The sequence below is a fragment of the Lactuca sativa genome, chromosome 6 (assembly GCF_002870075.4).
Source record: "Lactuca sativa cultivar Salinas chromosome 6, Lsat_Salinas_v11, whole genome shotgun sequence".
In the NCBI taxonomy this organism is placed as follows: domain Eukaryota; kingdom Viridiplantae; phylum Streptophyta; class Magnoliopsida; order Asterales; family Asteraceae; genus Lactuca; species Lactuca sativa.
Window position 1 is genome coordinate 9,881,014 of NC_056628.2, and position 11,954 is coordinate 9,892,967.

Consider the following 11,954-nt stretch of genomic DNA (forward strand, 5'->3'; position numbering starts at 1 on the left):
TTTTCATGAATCGGAGAGAAACCTTATGACACTTAGATTTAATGGTGTATGTGTTCTTATCCATGTGAATTGTCAAAACCATAGTCACAAGACAAGGATAATGACAAATCCAAACTCATATGGACTGAAGTCAATCTTAATTTCTTGCCACCTGGCATCCCAAGGGCATGCCATTGCTTCCAAGTTGTTGTGCACCCAATTGAGAACTCTAAGAACTCATATGCAAACCAACTTTAATTGGAATGAGCACAGAATATGTCAACATGATAGGTTATGTACCTCAAGTCGTGTGTTAGTGAAGAACTTCAGGTTTTATTCTTGATTAGTTCTTGAGACTTTCAAGACCTTTAAGACTCCCACTGTCCTCTTGACATATAAGACTTCCTTGTCAGATATTCAAGAGATAGTGTGGATTCTAATCAAGACAAACACTTCAGTTGGTCTTTGTTTTATCCAAAACATCACAACTTAGCAATTTCAAATGTACAAGAGTAGAAAACTTTTACTCTTACATTTGATAAGTGTTTTAAACCTTCTTTAAGACATGTCACTCAAGTTATAATCTTGGAGTATGACTCTAAGACTTGTATCGGAACGAAGTATGACTCATCTTCTTGATTTAACCATTTCAACAATTCAAGTTCCTCTTCTTAGTCATAAGAATGCACTAAGATTTCCTTAGAGAACTAATTTTGATATGGTTTCTTAATCATTAAGATGATCACAAAAACTGATACTAAAGTACTCTCCCATCTTTTCAGATTTGAGAAACTTTTATCATTATGTCTAAGTTGATTCTTCTTATTCGCTCTGCCTTACATTGAAACTTTTCCAATGTTTCAGAATTATACTTAACCTTGTAAGTATAACCATATTATTGAGCTATAGTAAATTATGACGAATAGTCTTATCTATATTTTGTGGTGGACTTAATCAGTGCACAAGAATGTGCACTCGATCCCTTAGTCCGTTACTTGACTCACACATCCATGTGAACAAGTAGTTAGTCTTAATTTTTCCAATGCTTGAAAGTTCTCATCCATCATGCTATAGAACTTGCATGATTCCAAGTTTCTATCCAATTGAAACTTGGGTGATGAGAATCTTCCTTATTTGGTAAATTTAGACACTACCACAAATGAAAGAATCAAATTCATATTTCCACTCTTTCTCTTAATGGAATCTTATAAGCAACAAAAATTTCCACAAATGCCATTGTAAGGATATTTTAAAATAAATAAAATCAAATTTTTTTTTTAATTTTAAAACTTTGCGGAAAAACTATCCTTACAGTGCAAAAGCACATGAAAACTTCGTTGTTATATATTCCTAAGCAATATATCATAACTCCTAAGAAGTAGCTCAAGAATACGATCTTCAAACTATGCGATAGAAATCCATCTACGCGATCAGATTCAACATATTCTTTCTTTAAGTTTCTTCAGTTCTCTTTGATTCATAAAACATCAACATGTGACCCAGTCACATCATGTATCAAGAATCTCAGAACAGAAACTTAGCAGAGTTAGATAGTGGACTTTACCTGAAGTAGAGTCAAACTTGTTGACGTTAACATCCTTAGATAAATTTGGCAGCTTCGCAACTAATGCCCCTTCCTTTGGCAATGGACCCTTGATAATGGGACTATCTGAGACTTAGCCTCTCTCTTTACCATTTGGTCAACCTAGTTGACTATGGCCGATCTCTTTCCATTAGGAAGAGAGAGCTTTACTGGATATCCAATGTCATCATTGTCAATGTCCATAAAGTTTTAGGAAGTTGATCTTAGCAAATAGATAAGATCATTAAGGGTCTTGTCATAGTCTATTTCATAGGTGTCCCAATGGAACTCACTATGTGACTTAGAAAGTGATTGAGCCACCAACTTTCTCAAGACTTTGACACCCAACTCTCCCGGCTTGTCAATATGTGACTATATCTCCAAGATGTGACCACACATAGACCTTTACTTGCCAATAGGGCTTGAGTGACCTTAAACTTTTCAAGAACTTGTGGGTTAGGGAGAATAATTGGAGGAGGTGAAAGAAGTATGATTTCCATGGGACATCATCTTCATTTAGGAAAGCTTGTTTCAAGAGATTTGGGAAGATCATAGATGTCTAAACCAGATATCTTTTGGGAGATATTCAAGATAGTTGATCTAAAGTCCTTAATATGACACCCAATATGAAATATTAAGGCTAGGACCCAACAAACTATTTTATAACTTAGAAGAGGGATGTCGTAATCCAAGCTATAAAATATTTGAAGGTAGGTGAATGACGATTCACCAATTTCCACCAAGATAAACGAAATGTATTATTAGGTTTTAATTGGTTTTGAAACTCCTAGATCTTTGAGATTCATTGAAATATTCAATGGCATGTTTCAATCTCAAGTGTGCCCTTCAGGTTTTGTGACTAGGATGCCGAGGATCACAAAACAAGGTGTGAAGTAACCATGCAAATTACTTGGTACCCTTAAGTGTTTACCCCTCAATCGATGTGTCGGTTAACCACACACGCTCCATCGATACTATGATAAACATTAAGTTACCCTTTGCCTACCTTGTTAAATACGAGTTAGTGTGCCGGTTAACCACACACGCTCCACTAACCGAATTAAACAAAGTGCAAAGTGTAATTTCATGGATTAGCACCTTATTCACATTTTCCTAAGTAACTAAGATTGGGTATTAATAAAAGATTTAGTTACTTAGTATTTATCATTAATACTTTTAATGAAGGGAGAATTATAGTCTTGTCAAACCCGTTCGGCTAACGACCCTCCACCGGTCAAGGAAGCAGTGGGTGAGAGTGGACACCCATTAAACTGCCATTTTATAGGCAGTAACCTTATACCCCCCTTATAGATTGGCTTCGTGAATGAGGCCTACTAACGGTAAGACTGACTTTACTCTTATATATATATATATATATATATATATATATATATATATATATATATTATTAACTTATAATATTATAAAGTATAAGGGTTGAATTTTTTAACTTTTAAAATTCTAAGGGCTAACTTGGAATTAAAGTATTCATAAGTGAAAACTTTTTCAAATTCCAAAACTTGATGGCAAGTTTTGAAACTATTCAAAACTAATTAATTCCATAACCTATGTGTTTAAAGTAGTTTTAATCCAAAAACTCTTCAAGTTCCATAACTTGAGGACAAGTTATGGAAGACTTTAAATTATTAAAGAATGTAACTTTTCTTTATTTTGTAACTTATGGAATTAATTAAGGTTACATATTTTATTACTTAATGAAGTGACTCTTAAACCTCCATAACTTGAGGACAAGACTCTTCATTTTGTTGTAACCATTGCCAACTTTTATGAGTTTTATGAAACTTAAATGTGACTTTTCATATAACTTGAGGAGAAGTTACAAAAACACATTTTAGAAACAACTCTTAGATTAATTTGATTGAAAACAACAATTTCACATAACTTCCTATTAATCTAAGCAACTCATAAGAATAAGATAATTCAAATCAAACTTTTTCATGTAATTAGTCTAAACCTTAAACTAATACAAAACATGAATCTATTGACAGTTATCTTTGAAATTGGATTAGCATGAACATTACCACATCAAAAACAAGTTTATAAGTACAAAACAACTTAGGGTAATGTTCCTAGTCCAATTCTAGCCAAGAAACACGAAGACATGCTGTCTGGAGGCCAAACTCGTCGAGTTCTTCATGGAACTCGTCGAGTTCATGCTCTAATACATGAACTCGTCGAGTTTTCTACCAGAACTAATCGAGTTTTAGGCTCTGATAGTTTCTTGGCTTCGAAAAATCTATTTGCATCAAGTATAAGAGAAAGCAAGCCTAGGCTCTGATACCACTGTTGGGTTTTGAGCATTCTAACACTCCTAAGTGTACATGCAACCCTAAATACCTTGGATCTATGTTTTCTCTATTATGCATGCAAATATGAACATCCAAGGTATTATCCTAATATAGCATATAAAACAATGGATATAACAAGATAGAATACATACCTCTTTAATGTATAATGTCTTCATGAAGCTTGAGTGCCTAGTGCCTCAAGTGTGACACCTCAAATGGTTCACACAACACCAAATACACTTGGAATAAATTGAGAGAAATCCACAACTCATGAAATCGGCTAGCCCTTCTTTTACACACACTAGTGGCCGATTTTGGAGAATAATATGATGCTTATATAGTGTGTTACAATTAGGGTTACACCATGTAAGCCCTAATTGTCATGACCTTTCATTTTCATGACCCATGGGTTATGTAACCTCCATGGAGCATCCATGGAGTATCCTATGGGTTTAACCCAACTTGACAATCCATAAAGCATTAGCCCACTATACAAGTATGGATGTTTTACACAATCAACCCATATATTTAATTAGTCTTCTTTTGATCACATAATTAATTCTAAATTAACTCTTGATCAATACTAATTAAATATTATTATTCTTATTATTAATATACTAGAACTTATAATATATTAATAACCATAAGTGTCTTATTTCTCTCATTTAGTCTATCCAAGTGCATGATGCCATGCAACCCAAATGAACCATGCCGGGTCGGGTCAAGTCTTACCAATTATAGTTATGGACTTAGACATTAATCCAACAGATGTAACATCCAAAATTTGAGGATCGACTTTGGTATAAATCTCCTTTTTGGAATTAGACACGTCGTGTTGGAGGCACCAACACAGCGTGTGGAGATAAGAAAGGCGCATGTCTCATAAATAGCAACACAACGTGCTGCCTCCTGGAACACAGCGTGTTGGTCGCTGGATATGAAACCCTAATTTTCGGGTTTTGCTCCCTATTTAAAGGAAAGTGGAGGCTATGGTTTCTTCACCCTTAGCCCCCAATCCCTGAGGAAACCCTAATCATCTTTCCCTCTCATTTTTGAGCTAGTGTGGTGTTTTTGGAGCCAAAGAAGGAAGAAGTTGGAAGAAGGAAGCAAGATCCAACAAACAATTCCCTTATCCTTCAGTTTGGCTTTCTTCTAGACCTTTGTAAGTGTCCAAGATCCAATTTTTATCATTCCATGTTGCTAGATCTTGGGTTTTTTTCCCTTTTGCTTCTTGTTCTTGAAAGTTGGAATGGTTAGATCTCATAAAGTTTTCAACTTTATGAATCTCCAGGTCAAAGTGAACTTGTAGAGTGTTAGATCTGGCTTATAGTTGAGTTTTGATGCCATGCATAAAGATTAGTTCGTAATCCCATGTGTTGGCCTAATTTGGGTTCAAAACATGCATTAGACATGCATGTCTATAAAGCACCGACCTTTGGGATGGTTTTAGTGATAGAACCTCTTCTAGGAAGTAGTGGGCTTCAACTTTAAGGATTAAGTGCTTATTGGTTAAGTCCTTGCATCTTCAAGACTTGTAGATGGGTTTTGGACCCTTTGGAGTAGTTGTGACATCCCCAATTTCACGGCCAGAAAAGACCGATTTATTTATGTTTTGTTTTTAAAATTAGAGTAATCTTTTAAAGAAAGCGGTTGCGGAATTTGTTCCCAAAACAAGATATGATAATAACTTATCAAAATATTTCTCAAAGAGAATGTATTTTCATTTAATAATAAAACCTCGGGATGTCATGTTCCGATACATACATACAAGCATAAACAGAACTTACATTCAATTACACTAATGATTTATATCTCCTTTAAATCCCTCTGTGAAATATGTCTTCGTATCGATACCTATGATACAAAGAAAATTGAGTGGGTCAGGCTTGGGAGCCTGGTGAGCATATAGGGTTTTCATCCCACAATGTTATATCATATACTTATAAATATAGAACATTCAAACTTGTACAATTTCACCATATAAAGGCAACTCTTATCCCACCCCATCGATCCTCACAACGACACGATTTAAAGTGTCGTATCTAAAATTTTCCTCTTTACCTGATCCCTACTCGTGGATCTACAACTATCCTCTTCACCCAATCCATACTCACGGATCTAAAACTAACCTTTTCACCTGATCCATACTCATGAATCTAAAACTACCTGATCCATACTCACGGATCTAAAACTAACCTCCTGATCTGATCCATACTCCCGGATCAATAATTGTACCCAATCCATACTCTAGGAATAGGGACAATTAACTATACCTTAATCCTGATCTGATCCATACTCCCGGATCAATAACTGTGCCCAATCCATACTCCCGGACTAGGGACAATTAACTTAGTCTTAATCCATACTCCCGGACTAATAACAAGTTTTATCTCTTTACCTGATCCATACTCCCGGATCTAAAACTAACCTCTTGGTCTAATCCATACTCACAGATCTAAAACTAGCCTCTTGATCTGATCCCTACTCACGGATCTAAAACTAACCTCTTGATCTCATTATCCAACTCATCCTTTTATCACACGCCAACTATCTCATCTACCCATGTTCTACCCAACGTATTTGTAGATATAAAATACATATACAGTTTAAGTCATTTAAAAACTATATAAAACATCCATTCCACACTCATCTCAAATAAAAAACAATATATAAACACATAACACGTATTTCATAACAAATACTTCATATTTATGTGTTAGAAGAAAGTAACCACACACTCACACCAAACATATACTTAATACATTCAAACAATACTTGTATTAAAATCGTGTTTATGAAAGGGACTATACACTCACTTGATTAGTCGATGATCGGACAACACTACGACTCTTCAAATAGTATTTCCTCGGTGAAACTAGAAGATCTTCACACACCGGGCTTCTCGCAGGCAGAGCTTCGGCTCATAAACTCTTTTCTTCTCGGGATCTTCGGGCTTCGGGACTTGATTCGGGTCTCAGGATGAAACCGGGGCTTCGGGGGTACTTCGGGATGGCTATAGAGGGTATCGGGAGTGAGAGAGAGGAGCTGGAGCAACCCAAACTCGGCTGACCCCTCGATTTCTATTTATAGGGCCATTTTTAGGTCTCACGTCTTGAGTTTTAAGTGCTCACGTCGTGGGGCTTGATCATCACTGCATGCATTATCACAAGTGGGGTATGACAGAGCCGAGGTGACATTTTTCTGAGTTCACGTCGTGAACACAGTGTTCACGTCGTGAGTTCTGACAAAGGATCAGATTTCGTGCCCCGAACTTCAGAAATTCATAACTTTCGCATACAAACTCCGTTTTCGACGTTCTTTATATCGACGCGAAGGTGAGATTATGCTCTACAACTCTCGTTTAGACTCCGTTAGCTAATTTTGACTTTATTTATAATATATTACTTTTTATATTATTTTTAGTAGGTCGGGATAAGAAAACTATGTTATAAATTCATAGCGTCTTCATCTGACGTTCGTTTCCGCCTATCTTTTTATCGTTTCAATACTATAGATGCGATCTTCGATTATCATTTAGATTGTTTCGGCTAAAAATCACTTGATCTCAAATCGAGGATTCGGGCTGCATATTGCTAATGCTGAAACTTCGAAAAATCATAACTTCCTCATACGAAGTCAGATTTAGACATTCTTTTTATGCACGCTCTCGGTTTAACGTATTCTATGACTTTCATTTAGATCGCTAAGGCCAAATATTGCTCCAACGTAAATTCACTATTTACGTCGCGCTGTGTCGTGCCGGTTCTGTCGCGAAACTTCGACAGGTCATAACTTCTTCGTTATAACTTGGATTTCGGCGTTCTTTATATGTACGGAATCCTTGTAACATATACTACAACTTAGTTAAGATTACCCCTTCTAAATAATCTTCCATAAAAAAGTCATTTTTGATGCTTATCGTCTCTAAATTGAACAACCAGGATCTATGGGCGTTACAGTAGTCCCAGAGGATAAAGTTGAAAACTTTATCCTTCTTAGTATCATTTTGGTCTAGATATGAGCTTGGGAGCTCTCGAAATTGAAGGAAGCAGCTAGATGGGTTAAGCTGCAGGAACTCTGGCAAACACGTCGTTCTGCCTGGGGTTTTCCCGACTGGTTGGGTGTGGGAGGAACACGACACGTTTGCAAGTCAACACGGTGTGTTGGAGTCAACATGGACTGTTGACTTTGAATTTTGACCTTAAGGGTATTTTAGGTATTTTTTATTTTGGGACTGTGATGGATATTGGTCACTTGGATAGATAGGTATTGGTTGGAGTTGAGATTTAGAGTTAGGACCTCATTAGCTGTGGATCAGATCGAAAGGTGAGTTTTCCTCACTGTATTTTCAGGTCGAATGCACCAAGGTCGATCCATTGGTTTGATAACTTGTTATTGTGAACATGTTGAGTATGGAGTAGATATGCATGCTAGTTTGGTAGATCTGTAGGACTACCTGTGATACTGACCATTTATCTGTATATGATATTATCTGATATATGCCGACATATTGTGTGAGTTGGGTTGAGGCTGTACTGCTTGGTGATGTAGCCAATAAACCATAGAGCATACCAAATATGAGTTGAGGGCCAAGGGAGAGCATGCTAGACTCATACTGAGGACTCATTAGCATTCCAGATATGAGATGAGGGTCGAGTAGGGCATGCCAGACTCATACTGAAGGCTCAGTAGCATTCCAGATACGAGTTGAGGACCGTTTAGTATGCCAGAATCGTACTGAGGGCTAAACATTTGTAGGCCATTCTAATAATTCATTGGGCTAGGGAGCAAGCCAGACATAAGATGTGGGCCCCGAGGGCAATCCAGACATAAGCTGTGGGCCCCGGGGGTAAGCCAGACTAATGTTGATATATATATATATATATGTGTGTGTGTGTGTGTGTGTGTGTGTGTGTGTGCTCGCGCTATTTGATTGGGTGTTGGTACTTTGGGGGAACTCACTAAACTTCGTGCTTATAGTTTTGGTGTATGGTTTCACGTACTCAGTGGACCATGACAAGGTGAAGGCGTGACCGTACACATCCTCGTGCTTTTGGAACTTATGACTTCTGGGAAAAATTTGATAATGGAGATGTTTTGAAAACTATGTTGTAACCAATTCTGATTTTAAATAATGTTTTTGAAACAATGGTTTTTGTAAACACCTCTTTAGTAAATAGGTTGTTTTGAAAAGTCAAAATTTGTTGAAGTTTTTAGGATGTTACACTTGACATTTGGTGTGTATTTCGGTGAACTTGAAGGAGGGGGAAGGAAGTAGAATCACTTCCCAATTTTTAGGGTTTGGACCTTCTTTAAGCATCCTTATGGCCTCCAAGTCTCTTCTCTCATCAGCCTCCATCACCTCATTCGACCTTAGAAAACCCTAGTCCCTTGTTTAAGCATTCTTGACCTTTGGTGTGCATTTTAGTAACCTTGAAGGAGAGGGAAGGAAGTAGAATCACTTTGGAAGCTTGAAGAAGCTCTGGATCTGGAATTCTCATCTACCTAGTAACCTCTAAGAGGTATAAACTTCTGAACTTGGCTTGCATTTCTTTAGATCTTGTTAGTTCTTGATTCATGAAGCATTTTGGTCCCAAGTCTTGAACTTTATGAGCATGGCATGCTCCAGCCCATATAAGTTGTCATTTCAGACATTTTGAGAGGTCTAGAAGCATGAAATATGATATTGGCTCCTAGTTCTTCCCCATGCATGTGCTAGGATGTCCTAATTGATTAAGAAGTTAGGGTTTGTTGGTATTACGCACTTCTAGTCATACAAAGTCATAAAGTTGGAAACTTTATGACTCATAATGATATTTTGGACTTAAATCTGGATTTAGACGTAAGGAATTAGTGTATTAAGCTCTTAATAAGAAGTTGAGGCGACTAGGTGCGTATGCTGCGCGTATGCGGTCAAATCCCTGGCTTCTTGGTCAAGAGGAGTACGCCCGACATAGAGTTGAGTACGCCCAACGTACTCGACTAGATTGACTAAGCTGGTTTATTGACCTTGACCTTTTGACCAAGTTTGACCTAAGGGTAGTTTAGGTATTTTAGGTCTTTTGGGATTATTAACAAAGCTTAGGTCACCGGTTTCGTTTAGGTGATCGGTAGAGTTGGTGTTGGAGTTTTACTCGATGCTACGTACTTTTTTGATGCTCTTCCGACTAAGAGGTGGTTTTTCCTCACTGTACTCGTGAGTTTAAGGCACAATGCCGAAACACTAGATTATGTATGCTATGCTAGTTTATGACTGATTAGTAGATATGTATGATTATCTGTATTTGCTAATTCTGTGTTTATGTTTATATGTTACATATGTCGACATATGGTGGTTGGTTGAGGTGGTTCTGCTTTGTGCTGAAGGCCAAGACACCTCGAGCGGTCCGGAGAGGCCGTAGGCCCTGTGAGGCAGTCCAGTCATGTCGAAGGCCCGTAGAGCGGTCCAAATAAGTTGTAGGCCCTGTGAGGCGATCCAGTCAGGCTGAAGACTCATATTTGCATACTATTGTTTGTTGTGTTGTGTGATGATACTTTGGGGGGAACTCACTAAGCTTTGGCTTATAATTTTAGTTTATTGTTTCAAGTACTTCAGATAATCGTGAGAAAGCGAATGCATGATCGTGCATATCTTCCTGTTTTTATGACACTAGATCTTAGGATACTCCGATTTTGAATAATACTTTTGAAATAATGGTTTTGTAAACACTTTATGGATGAAATGGGTTGCTTTTGAAAATTTTAAATTTTTATGATTTTTGAGATGTTACAAGACAAAACAGAGGCGATAAGTCTTGCCACCACATCCTGGGCCTTCCTTGGCCACACTGTGGTTTACGGTCAGAACAATTGTCTTCAATAAGAGCTTAATCTATAAGGAACAAAGCTAAAAACATCAGATACGATTCCTAATAGCTTCATAATGGATAAAATTTCTAACTTTATCCATTAGGATGGTCCAAACCACCAAAATCTAGACTTTAAGTCTTAAATGGACCAACAATGCATCTTTCTCAACTTAATCCATTAAGTCCAAATCTACAACCTTCAGAATTGAATCAACATGATGATTATATGGATAAAGTTTCCAACTTTATCAATAATAATGTCTCAAACTTTCAAGATCAAAAGTTTAATACACCAAAATGACCTAAAGGACCAAGATAACTTGCATGGCTAAAAGGTAAGGAAAAAGATCATAACTTTCCTAGTCCATAAGGTCCAAGAAGCATTCTAAACTAATCAAAATATGTTGGAGTCCACTCAAATCCAAGATCACTCATAAAATGGACCAAAAGTGTCAAAAACCACAAATGAAGAGATCTAAAGAACTAAAAAGCAAGATTGGAACTTTATACTCACAATAGTCCAGAAATGTAGTGCCTTTGATGGATCCAAACTTGAAACATAATTACTTTCAACCAAAAGAACCTTCTTGATCTTTAAGATTCATCAAAATATCAAAAAACATCCAAAAGAGGAGAGAGAGAGAGAGAGAGAGAGAGAGAGAGAGAGAGAGAGAGAGAGAAAGAGGATAAGCGAGGAGCTCAAATCTTGAAGATGAAGGCTAGGGTTTCTCCCAAAGGGTTCTAGATATGATGAAGGCTAAGAAAATACCCTAAAACATGAATCCTTACCTTTTAATACCTTGAAAACCCTAAAAAATTTGTGGGCTTAGGTTGCATAGTTTTCACCTCGTGACAACCCGCTTGTCACCTTGTGATGGCTCTCACGCCATGACAACATTCCTCTCACCTCGTGATGACGATTTTTCACCCAATTTCACTCCAACGTTAAACGGTAATAACTTTTTGGTTTCAACTCTGTTTTCAGTGATCTTTATATGAACGGAAATGTATTGACGAGCCTCATAACCTCATCTAATTAATTTTGACTTAAAACATACCGAACTAAAATCATTAATTCATGCAAGAAGTCTGAAGCATCAATTTTCCTATTTTACCCTTGGCTCCAAAACACAAATCAAATGCTTAGATCACTTAACCAATATTATCAACATCTGGTAGGGTCTAAACTCTATTTCCTTGAAGCCCAAGACCTTCACATAATCAAATTATGGTTTA